The sequence below is a fragment of the Taudactylus pleione genome, unplaced genomic scaffold (genome assembly GCF_031769625.1).
Source record: "Taudactylus pleione unplaced genomic scaffold, aTauple2 ptg000479l, whole genome shotgun sequence".
NCBI lineage: Eukaryota > Metazoa > Chordata > Amphibia > Anura > Myobatrachidae > Taudactylus > Taudactylus pleione.
The window spans coordinates 15,650,222-15,668,137 of record NW_028284881.1 but is presented as its reverse complement, the minus strand read 5'-3'; positions in this window follow the sequence as shown (position 1 = coordinate 15,668,137).

The following is a 17,916-nucleotide window of genomic DNA, read 5'->3' as shown; positions in this document are numbered from 1 at the left end:
CTATTATCGTAAGCTCAGTTGCTGCTCGTCTTGATTCTTTATGTTGTGACCCTTATTGCAAACAAGATGGATACTATTTACTTCCTAGAAAGCAGAGCAATAGGTAAACACTATGCTACCTCCCCTAACTATACCCAACACCAACTCATTTTGTATGCAGACAACAATGAGTAGTACAGAGCAGTGCTGTCACGCGAAGCAGGGACGGCTCAAGGGGCGGGCTGGCAGGGCTAGTGCCCAGGGCTCTGCAGTATGTTGCCCTGATTCAAGAAGGAATGCAGTTGCTAATATGCATGCAATCGGTCGATTAATTCGCACTGCACATGCGTATGCAGCGCAGTGCATGTGCCAGATGATGCAGTCAGAACTGCATACGCAGACTTATGACAGAGTGATTGACAGGAAGTGCCATTTGGTGATGGGGGATGGCCTTGCGAATGCAGGCATGCCAGTGTGTTTCAATGCCATTGCATGAGCATGCATATTTTAGCCACTGCGATACCAGACACCTCCTGAGGTCTCATAGCATGCGCAGAAGTTAGCATATTCTGAGTGAGGTCTGGGCTTCCTTAACTGTGCGTACAGGTCCGATGTTACTTGATGTTACCGATTGTTTCGCTATGTTGCCCTAGTATACGGATGTGAGTAAGAGGAGGTGGGCATCCTTATGTCAGGCAGCACACGCAATGTGTATGCACACATTTACATAGCACCGCTGATATTAGTAACTGTGGTGCGTGTGTATTTATATTACTCAGCAGACTAGTAAAAGCCCAGACTGACCAGTCATTTACTTTTAAGTGAACACAAAGTTCTGTCACTGGACTACTCTCTTGCTAAGTGGTCACTGTCCAATAACATGCATGTACTTGTAATCCACAACAGTCAAAAGTAATAGGATTAGTATCTAATGCTGGTGCACAGTCCCCCTTGTTGCTAATTAATTCTTATGGATGTGGTACTGAGGCAGAACGCTCAGCACGTCCACCATCTTCTTCTGCCAGGAACTGGTGCTGGTAATAGAGGTGAACATGTTGCCCGGCACTGTAGCTCCACCCCCTTAGTCAGTCACATTGAATGACTCCTGCTCCAATAGACAGCAATCAGCTTCCATTTTTAAATCACAAAAAAAGTCTTTAAAATTATTTTTTAAGGATGGGCTGGACCTAGCAGTCAATCAATGATTGTGATAGTGACTGTGCCAGCGGGGTGACTGCAGCAGCACTTCCAGGACCTGATTTCACTACGGAACACAATTTTGCTTATGTGCACTAAGGGTGGTGTGGCTACAGTGCCAGACAAGCACGTTCACCTCTACTACCAGCAGCAGTTCCTGGCAGAAGAAGATGGTGGACGTGCTGAGCGTTCTGCATCAGTACAACATCTATAAGAATGAAATTAGCAACAAGGGGGATGAAGTTATATTTGGGGACTTCAGCTGGCCAAAGAATGTCAAGCCCACCTATGTTATCTATTGGGGATAAGGAGGTATTACCTGAATGCACAGTGGGCCTGATTCAGAGCCGGACACTCTGACAGAGCGCTCGCTCTGAATCAGGGCCGACTTTCTGTTTTTTTAGAGCGGCCACCTGGCCGCTCGCATAGCTGTGGGTGACGCCTCCGTCTGGGCAGCCATGCCCCCTGCCCGCCCACCAAAGGGGGCGTGCTGTCACTCAACATCGACAGCACGCCCCCTTTGGGACGAGACCTGGAGTGATGGATTGCCCGTCGCTATCCGGATCTCGCGCATGTGCACAACGGAGCTGGCTCCGTCGTGCGCATGCGCACTGGGCCACCATCGACCCGCTTGCGAGTGCATAGCGCTCGCGAGTGGGTCTGACTCAGGCCCTGTGTCCACTATCTAATGATGGATAGTTATCTATCAGCCATACTATGTATCTAGGAGTCTATCTCCTTCTGTACACTAGTTTTTGTATTTTAGCAGAACACTATGTTACACCTAGCATATCGCTGTCATGCTGAAATAAAATACAAGCATGTTGTCATTTAACTTTACATTGTGTACACTGAACTGCTTAGTAAATCTTATTAAGATATCCATTGGTTTATTGCCTCTTAACCTTAACCAACCTTCGTAACTTAACTAATAATAGACACAGACACCAAACAGCTTGGCTAAAAGGTCACAGCTTTTAATTAATAATTAAGTAATTAACCTAACCAGGGTCGACGCTACAAGCTCAGTTCTAGCTTTCGTAAATCAAATGACTCGGGGGACGACTAACACCTTCCCCCTCCAGACGCACTTACGATGTGAGGGTCTCACTTCCCCTCTGGGCCAATCCGAAATGCTTCCGTACAAAGCACCCGGGTCCCCTCACACAGAGAAAGACAAATTTGCCACGCACATCGAGGTCAAGCGCCACATAAAGCCACTGAGTTGCAGTGTACCCCACCAGAGCCAGACTACAAAAGGAAGACTGGCCTGCCACCAAAAGAAACAAATCCAAAAAGGACAGCAAATCTCTAATAACAAGCCCTAGACCGAACGTATTAAGATGCACTCCATCCGGCTGAAAAAACCTAGCCAAATCCCCTGTCAGAAAGCTATGATGCACGACCAAGCCACCAAACTAGAACACATGCCGATCCACTGCCACATTCACCTTCTTCCTCGCCCTGTTCAAAGCAGCATGCATCTGAGCACCCCACCAAGTCAAACGAGAAACCATCTCCGACAAAACAATCCTCACATTCGGCCAACGCAATCGTATCTCATTGACCACCAGCCAAACCTGGCCATCGTCCATTACCGCCACTGAAAAGAAGTAAACAAACCCTAACCATGATAAACTGAGAAAAAAACCACACCACCACGTACACAACTTTAAAGGAAGAAAAAACATGGCAACTAACTAGCAGGGATGTATAAAAAGGGGAAACAAAGAAACACTAAAAACCCAAACCATGAACCAAATTGGGCCAGTTCATGGCTCCCGGGGGGAAAGATTAAAAAATCCCTTCACAGCCCCAATTGTTGAACGCTAGCCGTCAGCACAGTCTCCTTTCTCCCCACCCCCTTTTGATCCGCCACCCTTTTCATTTTTGTGTACTTATATTGTTTTCATAATTACACAATAAAAATGTATTTTTCAAAAAAAAAGAAAGTGTGAAGGATTTACGCCAATTGGCATCTACAATTATATTCAGAAGAGATACAAAACCAGTGCCAGAAATTTAAACCGCAAATACAGGTTACAGCAGGTGTTTTGGGGGAATATCTAGCAAATATTTAATGATAAAAAGGCCGCTTAGAGAATCAGTGGTTGAGCAGCATATGGGATGCTACTTTGAGAATTAAAGGCTGCAGAGCAGGGCAGTCTAATTGCGACTATTTAATGGATTTCACTGGCTCACATGGGCTTATATTCATCACGGGCAGCCACTTCTGCAGGATTTCCACAGAAATTTATTTATGTGACCCATTGTTTCCCAACTCCAGTCCTGAGGGCCCTAACAGTGATGTTTTACAGATTTCCTAGTTGGTGTACAGGTGTATTTATTACTGGCTGACACATTTTAACTACTTAATTGGTTAATATTTTTTCCAGAAATGACCCCAAAATTGTCAACTTGTTTTTTATAATCAGATTATGTAAATCAGAGCTATGCCCGATTCAGTATAATTTTATTAGCAAATATACAGATTTGTTAATAAACGTTTACTGATTACTGAATAAGGATTAAATAGCTATCATTTAAAAAAAATCCTAAAGGACTATTTTTGGAAAAAATAGTTGTATACAGTGAACAATTTTTTTTTATAGTTATCTATCTATCTATCTATCTATCTATCTATCTATCTATCTATCTATCTATCTATCTATCTAGATATGGCACTCACCAAAATAGCAGCAACTGGCTTAAGTGCCTAACCAGGAAAGATAATCCTCACACAGCAGGAAGGTGGCAATCAGGGACTTAGGGCCTGATTCAGCAATGGACACAATGCTGATATTTTCGCAGATCAAACGATTGTTTGCTATTGTGAATGTGGTGACGCCGCACTGCCCTTGCGCTGCGATTGCATTGCACATAGGACTTACTCGGAAGGGTGGTCACCATATGGGGGAGGTAATGGGAGGGTAGTTAGGCAAATGCAAGCGTGTCTGACCATTTAAGCACCATTTTGTGGGTGTGCATTAATTATTCATTGCGATAGCGTTTGCAGCATGAGAGCTCTCTGTGTGTCAGGAGAGCTGCAGTGTTTGTGGCTGGTCAGACTTCTCTTAAAGGAAAAAATTATATACCCAAAGGGTATATAACAGGCGCTGAAATGAGTGGTTCTCACCAAGCAGCTACTGATATAAGAGTAAGTCACTCCCTATCACATGCAAACAAATAAAGAAAGTTGTAGTGCTAAACAATTCAATAACATGTTACTACATGAATACATATGGTGTCATACATTAAAAATATTTATTAATAAATGAATAATTAAAAATGTATACAAAATTCACTTGACTATATCAAGGAAGGAAAATCACAGTTTTGGTGTGACATTTAAAAGCATGAGATCTCACCCACAACCTCAAGGCCTGTTCACAAACAGCATCTAATGGGGGGCTCAAGAGTGTCAATTGGATGGTAGGAAATTGTCCACTGGATGTCAATCCTGGTTGCCGCTAGAGGGATGTCCCTTAGAAATGTGATGAAACATATCAGATGAATGGGTCCTGATATGCGGTGTCCATGAACAGTGGATGTCCAAGTGAGACTGTTGGTAGCAAACTCCTCCTGATCTGAGTCCTAATATTCCCAAAGGCTGGTTTAGCCAAAAAGGAATCCAATGTTGGAAAGTCCAAATGTAGCAATGGGTGTGGGTGATGGTCCCTGTGTAGTCTGGGACATTAATAAATATTTTTAATGTATGACACCATATGTATTCATGTAGTTACATGTTATTGAATTGTTTAGCGCTACAACTATCTTTATTTGTAGACTTGTCTTACATGCTGCGTGACTTGCCGATGTGCGTCGATGTTACCGATGTTTTCCAAGGAGCATTGGACACATATGAGAAGGCAGCAGTGGGCGTCCCTATGGTCAGGTAAGTTTTGGAATCATTAGCATATTTTCACAGCTGCGTTCCGTGCGAAATCGCAGCTGCGATTGCATTAGCATCCACTGCTGAATCAGGTCCTTAGTACACAAGTAGAAAAATGCTTTAACCACTTAACTGACTAATTCTTTTTCCAAAAACCGCTCCAAAATTGTCGGTTTCTTTTATGATTGAATTAGGTCAAGAACATAATTTTAAACTTATCCATCACTATTTTATATTAAAAAAATATTTTTTTAAAAGACAGTATACCATAAAAATAGCAATTTGTATGTTATACTGCAGTGACTGCCATTAACGGCTGTACCATCGATGGTTCAACCATCGTTAGAAGCCATCAATTGTTTAGCGATTGGTCGAGGGAATCTGTGTAGACCACAACTGCCGATGTTTCAGAAACATCGATTGAGGTTTGCCATCGATGGTGTAACATTGGCAATGGCAAACCACTTGTTTTCCGTCATACCATCGATGGTTTACAAACCATCGATGGTCGGTTGCCATTCCAAATCAGAGGCTCTGCGATTATTTATATATATATATATATATACATACACACACATATATATATATATATATATACATAAATATATATACACACACTTACAGTATGTGTATATATATATATATATATATATATAAATACACATACATATATATTCCATATATATATAATATATATGTGTGTATATGTGTATATAAATATATATATATATATATATATTATGGCCTGGCCCTTATACAAACTGGCATAATTAGGGAGGAGGAGGAGGAGGAGCTGCTGAGGCCGGAGGGAGTGGCCCTGAACATAGCAGAGCGGCGGCTACCAGAGCCGCCACTGCTGCTCCTACACAACAGTGATCACATAGTGATCACTGTAGAGCCGGAGCCGCAGCGGGAGGATGTCCTGCTGGCGGCCCGGATACAGAGCAGAGCGGCGGCTACCAGAGCCGCCGCTGCTGCTTCTTACTGAAGTGGTGGGTCCGGCTGCCCGATCACTGCTGGCCACAGTGATCGGGTCACTGCAGCAGCCACGGCTACATAAGCCCTGGCTGCTGGAAGTTGCTAGCCCGTGGAAGTTCCACTGGCGGCCCGGATACAAAGCAGAGCTGCTTCTTACTGAAGCGGTGGGTCCGGCTGCCCGATCACTGTGGCCAGCAGTGATCGGGACACAAAGGAGGGGGAGCCTCGGGTGTAGAGGGACCAGAAGGTCCCTCTGATATAGGCGGCAGTGGGAAGATTAACTTCTCATAGCCGCCTAGTGGCCATTTCTGACTGGTCGTATCAGATACGACCTTGGCAGGCAAGTGGTTAAAGGGTTTCCATAGTTTCGCAGTTTTGTTTAACCGTCTTCCGGGATACCTAAAGACGTTTAAATAAACCGAAACATTGGAAACTCTTTACAGCATTTTTCTACTTGTGATGCGATAACGCCAGGCAAGTGGTTAAAAGATCCACAGGTGGACATCATTATTTCTTCTGTGACACTGCGGAGATCTGTAAAACGTTCTGTTAGGGTTCCCTGAGACCTGGAATTGGCCAACACTGATGTAACCATTGGGCTACAAGTTGTCAGTCTCCTGCTGAAAATTTGAATACACACAGGGCAGCATGACTTAATATTTTATTCTATGTAAAGCTTCATCATTACTGATATTTTTTCAATATCTTTAAAAGCCTATGTGGACTGTGCTGAGCTGCGTTTTACCATCCAATTTCATTAAAATGAAGTATTGGAAGGAGTTTGTGTTCCTTCTCAGCAGCACCAACACATCTTGTCAGATAAGGGCCAGTAAGTAAAATCCACAGAAGTCGCATTCCGGTCTAATCTGATGACCTCGAGGAATTGTGAGAAATTTCTAAGAACACTTGAAACTGACTTTAAAACAGCCCTGATGCTAATCAGAAAGTATATACCTATAAAAGGGAAATAAAATCTGTGTTTTGATGGACTGTCAAGCTGTTTGCTCAAGATTGCTTCTAACAAGATGCTTAAGAGTATAAGTGAATGTATAAATTGTCCAAAAGCTGCACACTGAGCTTTATGGTGGATATTGCTCTATAAATACCCTGCTATTAAGTCTTTATATTCTTATGTAGTTTGCATTCACATTAAGTTCCCCTGGTATTTCATAATCATATGAGATGTAAAAGCAAACTTACCTACTCCCCTGGAATATCAATCTAGGATTGATTCTAGTGATTTGCAACTCAGTCCTTCACATTAGCGCATTCTATCTCAGGGCCTTATTTATCAACGAGTGATATTCTTGTTATCACTCATTACTAATGTTAAATGGTGCTCCAACCAATCATCTCCTAACTGTTATGTGTTTGAAGAATGACAGTTAGGAGCTGATTGGTTGGAGCACCATTTAACATTAGTAACGAGTGATAACAAGAATATCACTCGTTGATAAATGAGGCCCTCAATGCACCTTCACCATTCACCTGGAAGTCCAGGAGAATCTGAAATTTGGACTCTTGGGTGAGTTGATTGTAATCGTGGATCTGGGGGATTAATAGTGTGATTCTCAGTGAATCATTGTATGTTAGAGAAAGGAGTGCACTCCTACACTGTCTCCTTCTCTTCTGCAATACACTCTGGGCACTAGGACCAAGAGTCAGCCAGAGGCGTGACTTCTGACCTGAGATGTCACTGCACATGCCATTGTGTAAGGGTGTCACAGCTCCCCAATTGAGACCACTATAACCTGCATTACCACTGTTGTGGCTACTGCTAGAGACCACCACTGTTATCACTGCTGTTATCACTGTGTGACCCATTTATCAATAAATGTTTGTGACTTCCCTGCAAATATTTATCATACTCAGAATGTATGACAGAGCAACCTTCCCCCGGCAATGACCGAGGTGCAAATGTGGTTTGCCGACCACGCATGTGCAGGAGCCCCAGCACAGGAGTGAAGAGAACACTGACACAGTCAGTTCACTCCCAGCACATGACAGGGATGGGCTCCTTTCAGAGTCCCTGTCAGTAATTCAATCGCCCAATATGATCGCATCTTGCAATGCGATCATGTGTGCTAATATTGTGTCTAGAATACATTACAAATGCGATCAATAATAAATGGACCCATGTGTGTTACTGCTGTTCCTAATATATCTGCAAGCCTGGTTATGGACTCTCTGTGTGGGCTAACCCCAATTTCACACATTCTGCTGGTACCTATTGGAACCTCCCAGGTTCTACAATAATAGGTCATATGAATAGGTTATGGGTCCTGGCCACTACAGTGATCCCAAATATGAAGTTTACATAAAAGCCCTTTATTTGGATCAGCATAGAAAATGTGCAATGCAGCAGCCAGTATGAGCTTCATAAAATTGAGAGGCTCAAAGAATTATGTGTCATGAAAGTTCACTATGGAGATGCAGCTGAAGCAGGAGAAGCTGTGGAAAATCACAAATGATCCAGGTTGACAATCCAAATCCTTGTGAAGTGGACCGAGCTATGTGAACCATTGGTCTAGCTGTGAAATACTGTAGCATGGGCAAGGCCGGCTCTAGGGGTGTTCGACCAGTGCACCCCTCCCCTGCATCCCGATTTCAGTGGGACAGTACTGTCCCGCTGTTCCACCCGCGGGCCGAAGTGGCCCGCGGGTGGTCAAATCGGGAGGTTGGGTACCCCCACCGCCGCAGCTGTGCGGCAGTGCCGGACCCCCGGAGTGTGAATGGATGCCGCGCGCATTCCTTTGCATATGCGCACTGCGATGCATAGGCATGCACGATGGCAAATAATCGCTCAGTCTGTGTGCAAATTGCAGTTGCGTTTATCTCTGAATCAGGACCGCTGAGCAGTACCAAACTACAGTAGTGCATGCAGAGACATGAATGAGTAAATTGACAATATGTTATCCATATCTCTGTAATTGACATATGTAAGAGTCCAGGTGGATGCAGCAGGATCTAATGCCTAAATTAATTTTTTTAGGTGATGGCTTTGGAATCCTGTGCAACTAAGCTAGTAATGGAGAGTGTGAGGACTACACTGCTGCAGTTCCATGCACGCATACCAGTGGAGACAAATGCTTAGAGTTCTGCTTTACTTACAGAGGCCATTAAGCCCACAAGGCATAAGTACAAGTGTTTCATTTGTCACAATGTGTGACATAAAGCCTCTAAATGCAAACTGAGAGACTCAAGTGGGGTGCAGAAGAAGCATGATAAAAGGAACGAGTCAGATTTAAATGTCGCAGTCGCAGGAAGAAATGCCGGTACATGGTACTACTAGGCATTTCAGTTGTAATCAAGAATAGTTTACATTATTGAGCACATGTGACCATATAACAGTCAGTGGGATTGGAGACAAAAAGCCTGATTCAGACCAGGACGCTAAGCTGCGAATGCATGCTTTGGGTCGCCCGTCTGTGTTGCAGTCACTGCGATTGGGATTCGTGTGCTCGTAGTACACAGACTGAGTGCTAATTTGAGTGACAGATAGTGCCATTTGAGGGTGGTGTCAGCGCATGGTCTCTGAAAACTGGGGTGTGGATGTGTGAACACAGGCGTGCCTGTGTGTTCTAATGGCGTTTCATGGGCGTGCATAATTAGCATGGAGGCGGCATTGTACACCACACCTGGTTGTATTTCAGCTTGCAGTGATCGCAGTGCTTGCGGCAGGGTAGGGTCTACCTCAAGGGCTACAAGCAGCTCCGATGGCTCTCGATGTTACTGATATTACATACACTTCCTGGAGATGACATGTGCTGCGAAGGGAAAGGGGCGTCTTTAGACCGGCGTGCGCTCACTCTGCTGTTGCTCTCTAAGACATAGAGGGCGTCTTTAAGCCTTGCCGTGCGATCGCGGAACTTGCATACCCTGCCCCTGATGGCTACGAAAGTGTGCTGGTTTGCGTCCGGGTCTGAATCGCCCCCAAAGTCCTTATAGCTACAAAAGTCATCATAATCGTAAGAATAAAATGTGAAACCATAGTCACATACATCCAGGATGTATTATTCTTACCAGATTTGAGGACCAACCTAATTGCCATAACGCCCGCTGTGCGTTACTTAACCTAGCTGCGTTGTTCAACGTCCCGCAGCCGGCCGATGCAGTTTAGAGGAATAGGCCACGAAATCCTGGCCTCTCCTCCCCCCCCAATGGTGGCAACACGCCTCCGTTTCAGGTAACGGAGGCTGTCGTCGCCCCCTTCCCATCCCCAAATGGGAGCACACTGTCAACCACAGACAGTCTGCTGCCAGTTTGCAAGCGTACTTGCTGACCCATTCTGCACATGTGCAGAACGGGTCTGGTGCCCGCGCAGATTGCCAAACATCGGGAATCTGCGTCAAGCAGTACACTAGCATGCACTGCTGAACAAGGCTCTATGTGTGTTATTATTTAATTGTAGACATGTACCCAGGGTTTGATTGTACACAACTCTTTGGGAAGTAGATCTTTTTTATTTCATTGTGTAATTACAAATGTTTGATGGTATTTGGTTGTAAACTAGCCATTGCTAGTAGAGTTTTGTGCAGTTGATATATTCTACATTACATTTTAGGACAGAATGTGTGGCACCCCACCAACACCCTGTGTTCCTACCCACACTGATGTGCCTCTATGAAAATGTAAAATATTAATGTGACTCCTGCCATTGTCTAATATAGGGCATGATTTAACTGGTTTCATTAAGGTTCAGGGACTATTTGCACTGCCTCCTCAGTGGTGGTGGACGTTAGGGGACCAGTGAGTACTGTAGAAGGCTCAAGGATTTGAACTAGAGAAAAATGGCAGTTGGTGTGTACAGTTGGTGAGGTAGCTGGACAGGAGAAGGGGCTGCGCTGCCTTGATGCTAACCTGAGGGCTGCGGCCGTACTCTAGGACAAGCAGCAGAGGTCTCTGAGGCGGGGAACATCCGGTGGGACCAAGCTGTGTCATCCGGGGAGGTTCTGAGAACAATCAGCATAAGAGGGGTGTGTCGGTCGACCCCTAAGGGAGTGCCTCAGCGGAGCTGCGGAAATATATAGAGAGACTGAGCTTGTAAAGGAGCCGGAGGTTGAAAGCTGATACTGGAGGGGTAAGAAAAGATGCTGCAACCTCCCAAATAGACACTCAGTGATATTAGCGTTTATTAACTGGAGGCCTACAGTTGTCCACCGTTACATATGCACAGCAGTCCCTTCAGAGATCAGCGTGGGGTTTATAGACTGCATCATAATAGTAAAATTAACCCCCTGATACCGCATATTGGAGGTTAGGTACAACAGTTACCAGCAGTGTTAGGGCGACACTTCAGTGCCAGCACCTGTAATACTCTCGCTATGAACTAAGGTTGCTAAGCAGAGAAGGAACTGACTGTAATACCAACACCATCACAGCAGGATCATTTACAGAGGATTACAGTGTTGCATTAAATACAGACAAGTACTGTAGCTGGAGCAGTTGAAGAACTGTTCTTCATATCCTGGGCAACGAAGGGTGCACCCTATTAACTATTTCAGCGCTGAACTAACATTGTATGAGACATGTAAAGTGCAGTAGTGTGAGGAAAACATTTTCCTAAAAAGGTGTATAGAAAAGTAACACAAGTTTGCAATTGTATTCTTGATGTAAACTTATCCGTTTATCATACTCACGTGAGGTTTTTTGTATATATTTTAGAGATGTTAGGGGAATTGCAAAATTAGTCATTTGTTAATTGCCACTAGAGCATACTTACCCATTTATAGTTTGCAGGTTCGAAGTCCAGAGTTCGCTATTGATCTGCAGGTTCCTGAAAAATAAAATAAACATAAGAAAGGATTCACTATTGCCATCTTTATTGTTATACTATGTTGTCTGATTACATTGTGAATAAACCCATAGTATAGGGTATCACAAATTGGCGTCCCCGAACAGGATACGACCAGAAAATTTCAGCACCTCAGCCTCCTGCATTGACCACAGGCCGGAGACGATTACCTGCCTCTCCAGGACAGAGAGGTTCACCATCAACAAATGCCTCACCCAGCAGTGGTATGGTACATATGATACAGACTTCACCCATTACGATGCCATACTATTTTGGGGCTCCATGGTTACCCATGTATTCAGGGGAGATATGCACACAGGGTGCAAGCACTATTAAAGAATTTAAGGACAAAATGCGATCAATGTTCAAATTATATCCACTGAATGACGAACAAAGAGTGGAAATAGTCATTGGACAGTTGAAAGGAGCTGCTTTGCGAGAGGTGAAAGCGTGGGCAGATGATGAAAGAAAAACAGCGGAGGATATTTTCAAAAAGTTAGAAAGTATATTTGACTCAAGGACAGTCTCTGAACTTAGAAGACGTTTGTATGCTAGGAAACAGCAACCTCAAGAGTCACTGAGAGAATTTGCTCTGGGCCTACAGGAAACTATGAAGGACATCCAAGCCCGAGAATCAACGAGTCGACGAGACTCTAATTAATTTATTTATCGAAGGGGCTCGAGAAGAAGCCATACGGGCCCAGCTCAGGATGTGGAGACGTCAGAATCCTGTATGCACATTCTCCAAGTTCAAGGAAGCAGTATTAGATATTCTTGGGTTTAATCAGAATGCTGATCTTGAATTTGACTCATCTACAGAACAGTGGGAAGTTGGATATTCTAGAGAAGCCAAACCATATATGACGCCAGACACTACGTCGCCTAAGGAAACAGTCACCCAACAAGTACAGTCTTGTCAAGATCTGATCAGAATTTTCACTAGTGCTGTCACTGAAATCATGAAGGAGATAAAAGTGATTCGGCAAGAGCAGGCTGGAGCAAAATGCAGAGACTGGCACCAAGAGCGTGGGGGAAGGAACCAGTCTTACTGGGACAGTCCTCGAGAGACAGGTCGACGTCCAACAGACCAATTTGATACACAAGGGAGGCCTATCTGCAGAAAGTGCTGGCAAAATGGCCACATTGAACGCTATTGCATCCAGAGAAAGCCTGAGGACCAGCCCTCAGGAGAGACAGAAAGAATAGGTCCAAAAATGGAAGAAGGGCAACCCAGAGATGCGAGTTTGAGCCCAATAGTACAGAAAAAAAAATAATTTGTGAGCACTCCGACTGCAGGGAATATTACATCAGCTATTGCAAAAAGGATTTCAGGAAAGGTTGTATGATTCCACGTCCAACAAGGCTATGGATTCATACATCGAGATGACACCAAGAGTGATATTTTTGTACATTACTCGGCCATCCTAAAGAACAACCCAAGAAAATATCTTCGAAGTCTGGGAGAAGGAGAGTTGGTAGAGTTTTACGTGGTTAAAGGAGAAATAACTATCGACACAGTGAAGGTAAAAAGAGTCCAGATGAAGTTGAAAAAGAGGCTGAGGAAAAGAGGGTTAATCAACAACGTCCTTACTGGAGGAGTCGCTACTCATCGTACTGGCTAAAGAGACCATACGGACACAAACAATATCCCGATCTCCCAGAGCGTGGTGAAAGGCTGGATGGAGTGTTTGGTAAAGATGTAGGAACGCAAAATATACAGTTGTGCCAGTACCGGCAAGAAATAGTCCGGCCAACATCTCCTCAAGAACCACAACCAAAGAGTCGACCAAAAGTGTATGACAGCGCTTCTCATATGCTCCTCTGCAATCAACAAGAGTTGAGTACAGCTGTACATAAAGAAGACACAAAGGCCCTCATTCAGAGCCACTCGCAAGCGGGCGCACGTACGTTAGGCGTACGTACAAAAATATTTAAATTCAAGGGCTCGCTCGTATTTTCGATCGCATCTAAAAATCCTCCCCAAACTCAGACGACCCCTCCTCTAACTAACGAGCGTGCGAAATAGCGAGCGTACTTCCCCGAAATGGCTTGAAGGGAACGCACGCACAAGTATAAACCGGAAGTGGCCATGTCAGATGTCGATTACCTGCTCCTTTATTCTGCCTACCTCCATCAATCGTATCATGCCAATCAATGTATCAATTAGCTTAATGTTTTTTTTTTTTCAACACAATGCAAGAAACTTTACTCTTGTCCGTGTTTGTGTTTACCCGCAGAATACGTACGGCTTAAACATTCGCTTTTATTGCTCAAAAAACATGTTAGCCACAATGAGACAATTGTTCTATTGCTGTGGATCCCCGCATATTTTCCCGGGGTTCACTTCTTTATTTAAATTTGCTTACGCATGTCACTGCATCAAGCCTATCATAACTCTCCAGAGATTTCAGGCCCTGTCGAACACATGACTCATACACTAACCAATCAAATTGCTCCTGTTAATTTCCAAGCTACATTAGCCAATCAGAAATTTTTGGCACACTTTATCAAAAATGAATTTTAAGAAAAACACCATTGCCATCATGAGAGCCTCCGCATTCACCAGGCGCGAGCTGCTGGTGCTAACGGAGGTGATGGATCGGCGTATCACCAGCCAGCCTCCACCCATCACCAACCGGCAGAAGCGTTCCGCGTATGCGGAGGCACGGGCCCGCCTGCGCTCCTTCGGCTCACGCCGCAACATCGGCCAGCTGGAGCGCAGGTGGTCTGACCTGCAACGGCGAACGCCCCGCTTGCTGGCATGCTTTCGCATGCAGATAGTGGAAAGTAAGTGTTATGTATTGTGGTTTTCATGTTTGTCTTTGTGGGGCAAACTGCGTGTGCATGTTTTCATGTCTGTCCTATTTTTTCATTCTCATCATATCTGCGTGTGCATGTTTTTATGTCTGTCCTATTTATTCATTCTCCTCATATCTGCATGACCATGTTTTCCCTCTATTTCTGATATATTCATTCTACTCATATTTGCATGTTTTTTGTTGGTGGTGGGTGATTTTAAAATGTTATTTGGGCAGGATTTGGCCAGAAACTAACCACAATTTGTTTGACATCTTTTAGGGGGACAGGCAAGACTACGCCGTCACCGTCCGGCCAGACGGCGGTCCCGCCCACTCTCACCCACCCCCAGCCAACACTCCACCCCAAATAATTCCTCTATTCCCCCCTCCTCCCAAGCCTTCCAAGACCCTCTCCCGGAACTGTCGGGCCTCCTTCCCCTCCGTCCCCCTTCCCCCTCTCCTCCAACCACCCCTCTTCCAATTACCCCCTCCCCGGAGTCCGTGATAATCCCGCCCCGTTCTTTGGGGAATGAAGGCTCCTCCGAGGATGAAGATGGAGGGACTTCGGGATCTGCCGTTTTGGCTACCGGTATGTTTTTCTTTTGCGTTTTTTTTAACCACAAACTGTTTGTATGTAATCATGTGTCGTTCCTTTATTCGTGATTTTTGGGTTCTTTTTTGGTGATTTAGCAGTTTGCCTTTACCTCTTCCTGCTGATTTCAACATACACATATCACACCTGTGGGTATTTCTACATAGGCCTTGTAATTTTTGCAGCACCCCTTTTTTTTTAAATTTTGGTTTTGGAGTGATTTCGTTGTGTTTTTGTTTTTGTTTTTTTAATGTGGATTCCCTATTGTTTGATTAATCCACACACTTTTCTCACCCACAGAGGAACAGAGGCGTCGGCAAGAGGTCGAAGATTGTGTGGCACACATGCACCAAAATGTAATTGGGGTGCTTGTGGCCCTTGACCGGCTGTCTGGCATCCTTCGGCAGTAGTTTTGTTTTGTTTTTATCTTTTTCAAAATAAATTGTTTATTTCTAATATACGTTCTGCCTCATTCGTGTTTTCAAAACCAAAGATAGTTAACCCTGACATAAGTAGACTGTTCCTGCAAGGTTTTGCATTTTTTAAAAATTAGATTGGGTTTTGTATTTGTATGTAAAACACCCTCAAGAAACACATAACAGTAACAATGTCATTTCTCTTTTTGTGTGTAGTGGCAATTAGATATTTCTACATTTTACAGGTTCCTAGTTGGTGGGCAAGCTGCTTAGGCGAATCTTACAAAGCCAAATGATTGGACAGGCTTCCTTTTGGTGTGGGTTGGGAACCTGAAAACATATTTCATTTTTGCTCAACTGGCGTCAGTACTGGATTACCCCTTAGTCAAATGTAAGGTGTGTTAACCTGGTTAAACTTGCTGGTAACGTCCAAAACATTTATTCACAACATAACTGAGAAATCAAAGTGGTCACTCACAAAAAAAACACACAGTGAGAATCTCAAATACAACACATACCCAATAAAAAAAAACCCAAAAAAAACAAATCAAGAACTGGTTGAGGAAGGACCATGCCAAAATGATTCCACAAACATGGCGTTGCGATATGGGTTCCAGAATATATTCCCAAAATGAGCAGATCCAGGTTTGGTAAGGGTAGCATGAAGTAGTGAGCGTTGTAGTGCCAAAGATTATGTGAACAAACCGAAGATGTTGAAAAAAAGAAAACAAAATTAGATGTTCGCAAACAAACACAAACACATTAGGTTAAAACACTGTTTTGTTCAAACTTACCTAAAAAATCTGGCCACCACATCATCGCGTATGGCCCCCCCCACATACTGACCTCCGATCAACCTCGGGGGGACCATCCTCAGGTAAGGCATCCTCTGGCTGCATTGGGACACCACTCCTTATGGCGATGTTGTGAAATATCCCACACAGGACCACAATTTTCGACACCATATCCGGCAAATACATGAGCTCGCCACCAGAGCGGTGGTGGCATCTGAATCGGCCTTTTAAAAGGCCGATACAGCGCTCCACCACTTGCCTGGTGGCTGTAAGTGCGGAATTAAATGCACTTTGTGGGCCTGGTGTGGGAGCCAAATAAGGAGTGAGCAGCCAGGACATGCAAGGATATCCACTGTCTCCTATGGAAAAGAATTGACAACATCAGGAACACTGTGTATCAAGCTTAACATTGTTATGTACTAAAGGTCTCCACTTACCCAGAAGCCACGCATCACCAGCTTGTAGGTTGGTTAATTTGTGCCATATCCCTGATTGCCGGATGACGAAGGAGTCATGTGCACTTCCGGGTAATTTAGCATTCAGGGACAGGATCTGGAGGGAGGCATCACATACCACCATTACATTCAGGGAGTGATAGTGTTTCCTGTTTCTAAATATGGCCTCCAGCCGGGCTGGAGGCTGAAGTGGTATGTGAGTACCATCCACAACCCCTATGATGTGTGGGAAGGCAGCTATTTGGTAAAAATTGGCCTTGGCCACACTAAGGGCACCCATATCCAAAGGCATTTGAATAAAATGATGGAGGTGCTTGAAAAGTGCCTCCATCACTGCCCTCAGGATCCGGGAAAATGAGGATTGGGAGATGCCCGCCACTATTCCCACCGTTGTTTGAAACGATCCTGAGGCACAGAAATGTAACACCGCCATAAATTGCGTAAGTGGTGGTATTGCTGTTGGACTGTCAATTTGCCGCTCAAGATCACTTTCTATTAATGAGAGAGTGTCTATGATGATTTTGGGAGGTAGACGGTAGCGTCTTAAAACCTCATCATCGGGCATTCCAAAAAGGGTGACACGTGTTCGAAATATCTGGGGCCTCGCATGCCTACGATGCCTACACCTGGGACGAGATTGAGGTTGGTCGGCTTCCGGGAGCATGGCCAGAACAATCCGCCCCAGATCAACCTGAAATTCAAAGATTTTAAAGTAAGGCTTTTGACCCACCCCAAAACTATATTAAAACAACTTAGCTTGATGATACCATCCATTGCTGCTTACATGCCGGGGTATTGTCATGATACGTCCAAACTGAAAATAAACACCAAAATTACTTGACACATTTCACTCTGTGCATTTTTGTTTACAAATTTTGTGCTAGACCAAAGTTAAAATATGCCAAACACCCATTTAGCAAAACAGCAAAGCGACATTTAACACAGTACATCAAAATGGGTCGAAATGTTGGCACAAAAAGCGAAAGAGAAACCACCAAAAAGTTAGAATGATTATTAAGCT